At 38.9% G+C, this 5846-nt stretch overlaps 1 long non-coding RNA gene across 1 annotated transcript; it reads right to left on the bottom strand.

Moving 5' to 3' along the window:
* Positions 1–3423: 3423 nt before the first annotated feature.
* On the bottom strand, positions 3424–5107 carry LOC143217571 (uncharacterized). Its single transcript, XR_013010853.1, has 3 exons — positions 4699–5107; positions 3979–4069; positions 3424–3904 (listed from the first exon to the last, which is right to left on the bottom strand). It is a non-coding gene; the product is annotated as an uncharacterized LOC143217571 (long non-coding RNA).
* Positions 5108–5846: the final 739 nt, after the last annotated feature.

The raw sequence follows: 5846 nt of genomic DNA, 5'->3' as shown, positions 1-5846 counted from the left end.
AGAAGAAATACCAAAACAATCACCTGGAACCTTGCTCGCTGGTGAAACTGAGAATAGCGGCAATGACAGTGATATATATTGAGTATTTGTTTGCTTATTTTGGTGTGTGTGTGTGTGTGTATTTGTTTATTATATTTTATTGTATCGTATTGTATTTGATTGTGTTATGTGACGCTCTGAGTGTTCAGTTCGTAGAGTTCATTAATAAATCTCACTCTTGGCGGACAGCCTCACTGGCAATAACTGAATAGTTCTTATCTGAACGCCCACGCCAGTCATCCTTTCCCGTAGCGTATATATCTAGCTGATAGGCTATATTGTCCTACAATTTTATTGTATATCACTGTATTATGTATAATATATTTATTATATTCACACAATATTTTTAGTTCTACAATTTGTGTCATCTTCCCAATACTAAACTTTTTAAAATATGCATTGAAAAAGGTAGTTTCAAAACTTGCTATGTCCATTCCTTAAAAGTGTTAAAATAGATTATGATTTATTTTTAGGACATTTATGATTTTACTGGAATGTAACTCAGTAGTACAGATTTCAACATTTTTTTCACATACATATGTATTATACATAATAAGCATACTTCATTTCACAACTGAAACTCCCACATGTTACAATTCATTTTATTTATAATAAAGAATGTTGATAATATCTAGAACGATTCATATGATTCATTTCATTAGGTAATAGGTTCGATATGCGGCAATAACCTAAAACTTGTAATATGTCATCTGTCATTGTTGCGTCCCCATCGCGCAAGCGCAACGTATCTCCCATGCGCCTTACTCGATCCCCGTCGCGCTTGCGCATATTGCTGGTCATCAGAGAAGGGGTACTGTATTCCCCTCGCGAGTCCCAAGGTCGGACCAGTGATGCCAGAGCTGTGGTACTGTGGTACTAAACCATACCCCCACCATAGCCTGCTATTGCCCCTACGTTGTTTTCCAACGCGCCCGCGCGCTACACTCACCAGCGTATCACTCTACTGTATTCGTAGAGGTACGCTGGTGAGTGTAGCGCGCGGGCGCGTTGGAAAACAACGTAGGGGCAATAGTAGGCTATGATGGGGGTATGGTTTAGTACCACAGTACCATAGCTCTGGCATCACTGGGTCGGACTCGTCTGGCCACTCTGCTTGGGACCAGTGTTGTTAGATGGTACGGGAAAACTCGCGCATGCGCGGCGAATCCAGGAACGTATCTGCGTTCTACAGTCCGTAGCTTGTGGGGCAAGTTTTCTTTAGAGCGGTCTTAAACTTTTGTCCGTTACTGTATATATACAATTAGAGTATATTTATATATTACATGTACATACACATCAAATTTTAATATAACATACGCATGTTAAACGTTATGTTTGAAAATCGAGAAGAAAAGATTGTGCGAAGCTATGCGGGGCAACCAAGGTGCCCGATTTCGTACTTCAGTGACGCTGGAATCGTCGCGCATGCGCGAGTTTTCCCGTACCATCTAGCAACACTGCTTGGGACCAGTGCTTCGATTGAACCCAACTTTTTTCGTACGATGGATGGCCGCTAGAGGCGCTGCGCGGAAAGACAGTAACGTATCTACTATTGGGTAGCAGAGCGGCCAGAGCCCTGAGGCAGTTATATTGGCGGGAATGTATCGAAATAATCTTACCGGACAAAAAGACTCCAGGACGTGTCCTACGAGTTACAAAATATACACAAATACACTTGTTATACATTCATTTTTCAGAATCAAATCATATAAATTTTTTAAAATTCTGCGGGGTGCTCAAGGAACCCCATTTCAACTACCCAATAGTAGATACGTTACTGTTTTCCCGCGCAGCGCCTCTAGCGGCCATCCATCGTATGAAAAAAGTTGGGTTCAATCGAAGCACTGCTTGGGACTCGCGAGGGGAATACAGTACCCCTTCTCTGATGACCAGCAATATGCGCAAGCGCGACGGGGATCGAGTAAGGCGCATGGGAGACACGTTGCGCTTGCGCGATGGGGACGCAACAATGACAGATGACATATTACAAGTTTTAGGTTATTGCCGCATATCGAACCTATTACCTAATGAAATGAATCATATGAATCGTTCTAGATATTATCAACATTCTTTATTATAAATAAAATGAATTGTAACATGTGGGAGTTTCAATTGTGAAATGAAGTATGCTTATTATGTATAATATGTATGTTGAAAAAAATGTTGAAATCTGTACTACTGAGTTACATCCCAGACAGCCAAAATCCTTGATTCTGTCCAGGCCACAAATGCGCGTGAGGGCTCGTAGTGTTCCCTGGACACGATCTTGGCACATGATGTCGTTGCCACAATCCGGGATATCGTGCCCAGTTTAACGATCGGGCCGTTGTAAGAGGGCAGCACATAGCCGCACTAACTCTTCCTTTTTACTTATTTTGTACGCATTCAATGATAGATTTTATTTATTGTAGTATATTTGTAGTAGTTTTCCTAGACTGCGGATCTTTATGCAAAAAAATTCTCGTCGTATAAGGGAAAAGAAAATTGATATTTTTTTATTTTTTAATACGCCGCAGGGGGAGTTGGTGAAGACATAGGGACTGTGATAGGGACAATGACACAAGGAATAATAAATATTATAATTTTTTATTATTACTATGCTTTATTATTGGAAATTACAAAAATTTACAATCTTTACATGGACCTAAATCTACAGAGTGAGTCACCTAACGTTTGCACCTCAAATATCTTTGTTGTTTCGAAAGATACGTAAAATATGGTAAAGACAAAGTTGAATGGTACAATGGGGCTGACACGATGCTAACAAAATTTTGTTTTTATGTCATTTTTTTAGAGATATCAAGGTCATCTTGACTTTTTTAAATGGAATGAGGTATTTTTTAATACATCAATCGATGCAGCTGGACATTCGTTATAAAAGAGTACTAACCTATGTACAGTCAGCGGCAATAATAAGTGGACACCCTTAAAAATCGCACAACTTTTTAGAAATTGGTCCAAAGGACTTGAATTCTTTTAAGATGTTAGACCGGTTAGTTCGCTAGAGAATAAGTAAACAAAAATTTATTACGATTGCAATTGGTAGTAATTATACAAAATATTAAAAAATGATGTTTTGACAACTTTTTTATCTGGGCCTGTAACGATAATTTAAAAATGCGTTTTATAGATTTCGGTAACTTACATGCATACTGAAAATTTCATCGAAATCGGTCAACATTGCAATGAGCTACATACGTTTAAAGATGAGAGCTTAAGGGTGAAAGTCGCAGATTTTCAGCCTTGCCAGGGCATTTCGCCCTTACGTGATCATCTTTAAACGTTTGTAGCTCATTGCAATGTTGACCGATTTCGATGAAATTGTCAGTATGCATATAAGTTACCGAAATCTATAAAACGCATTTTTTAAATTGTCGTTACATGCCCAGATAAAAAAGTTGACAAAACATCATTTTTTAATATTTTGTAAACGTTACACAAGTATGTAAACGCTAACGTCTTATTGTTAGTACGACAGTAATGGTGTTTTAGAGTTATTTAAATTGAAATATCTCGTGAACTACTAACTTTTCGACATACATAGGTTAGTACTTTTTTTTACAACAAATGTCCAGCTGGATCGATTGATGTATTAAAAAATACCTCATACCATTTAAAAAAGTCAATATGACCTTGATATCTCTAAAAAAATGACATAAAACAAAATTTTTTTTGGCATCGTGTCAGCCCCATTGTACCATTCAACTTTGTCCTTACCATATTTTACGTATCTTTAGAAACAACAAAGATATTTGAGGTACAAACATTAGGTGACTCATCCTGTATATATTGTGATTATTACACGTTGTTGCCTCTGCTTCCCCAAACTTGTGGCCCGTAGTACGTTCTGGCATAGGCGGGATACCTCAAAAATACAAAGAAAATCAGTAATGTACAATATATGTATGTGCGTTGAATGGCATAATTAGATATACGTACCACGCGAAAAATTAGAGGTCTTCCTCTTCCCCGGTTGCCGCAGCTTCCTTCTCCTCCTTCCTTGGATAGCACATTATATTTTACCTCCGTTCTGTAAATTAGATTTTCAATTACACAGTGAGTAAATGTGAGTATTTAATCTTCTTCGCTTATTTCTCATCTCAACGAATTTTCTAATTTCTGGTGCTACAATTACAAAAGGTCTTCTGATGTTTTTCATCAACTAATATATCTAACTGATTCAAATATTGCACTGATATTAATAAAAAATCGATTAAAGTTGAACGACAAACAAAAGAATGTACTACCAGAAATGAAAAAATTCCATGATGAGAAGCAAGTGAAGAAGATTAAATACTTGCCTTACTGAATTGGTTTTAGCCATCATTTTGCCGATTTAGAATATTGTTAATCTAATTCTAATCTGAATGGGTCAAAGCTGAATTGTGTTGGATTTGTCTAAAGTGATAAATGATAATAATGATAATGAAAAAACAGAGTGATAAAGTGATAAAAAAAAGTGATAAAGAAATAAACAATTTACTATTTTGGACTCTACATTGAAGTGAACATACTCGCCCCGTAGCACCTCATACGTGATGGCACATGGCACTGTCGCGTGGTGTGCCGACAAGCGTTCTCACGCTTTTTCACGCGAAGATTTTGGGAGACATTTGAGCAAAATGAAACCGATTAACCAATATAAATATGTACACATACCTTCCTTTCTTCCTTCCTTCCACGTAGTGCACGTAATCCAAGTAATCCACGTAATCACATAATCCAAGCAAGTCAATCTAATAGTCAAATAGTCAAATGCCGCAACGCAGACCGCACTCGCCAGTGTAACGTGTAACCACAAAAAATTTCAGTTTATGCATTTATTGAATTTATAGTGTAGGATTAGGTATTTACCAGAAAAAACGTGATGAAAATAAATTCAAAAGGCTCGAAAAAATAATACAATTTAACCAATGTCCTTATCAAAGCATTAGTGATCAAAACATTAAACGACAATATCTCGAAAGTGAAAGTGTGTGACATGCGGCGCACTCCTGACAACCACAGATATTACGACCAATTACGACCGAGCTAAGCGAACGAGAACTTGAGAGACTTGAGAACTGTTGAGAGAACAACTGAAAACTGAACGGCAGTTTCCCCCCTTCCCTGACGTATCGTCGTATCCGTGAGCGGCCGGAGAGCAGTGATGCCAAGGCTGTGGTACTGTGGTACTAAACCATACCCCCACCATAGCCTACTATTGCCCCTACGTATCCTTTCCAACACGCCCGCGCGCTACACTCAACAGCGTACCTCTATGGATACAGTAGAGGTACGCTGGTGAGCGTAGCGCGCGGGCGCGTTGGAAAACAACGTAGGGGCAATAGCAGGCTATGGTGGGGGTATGGTTTAGTACCACAGTACCACAGCCTTGGCATCAGTGCCGGTGAGGTGTCGACCTGTGTCTGTGTCGACCGCGCTTGCCCGTTTGGTGCCTGTTCGATTGCACGCGCGCTACACACAAGCGTACCTCTACTCTGTCCGTGTGAACTACCTGCTCGACTGATCTACGCCGACGCGTTCCTCCGGTTTTCACGTTACCGAAATTTCGAAAGCATGAGGCGAAAAGTCGGAATCTGGAGACGGCAAGCATTTGAATCTCGGGCACAGCACGAGGCACGCACATTTTGCTATAACTTTCGATCTAAAAGAGATATCGACGAGAAATTAGGCCTAATTTTTTTTTGAAAAATCGGTTTTAACAATGTAAACAGAGAAAAATATATTTTGTATTTTTTAAATAATGTTTTCGTTGATTCTTAAGGTATACCCGGAAAAGATGTTCAGAAGTATCCAACCAAAGT

Source organism: Lasioglossum baleicum, chromosome 17 (genome assembly GCF_051020765.1).
Source record: "Lasioglossum baleicum chromosome 17, iyLasBale1, whole genome shotgun sequence".
NCBI lineage: Eukaryota > Metazoa > Arthropoda > Insecta > Hymenoptera > Halictidae > Lasioglossum > Lasioglossum baleicum.
Note: the sequence above shows the minus strand (reverse complement) of the source record. Positions and strands in the feature narration are given on the sequence as shown.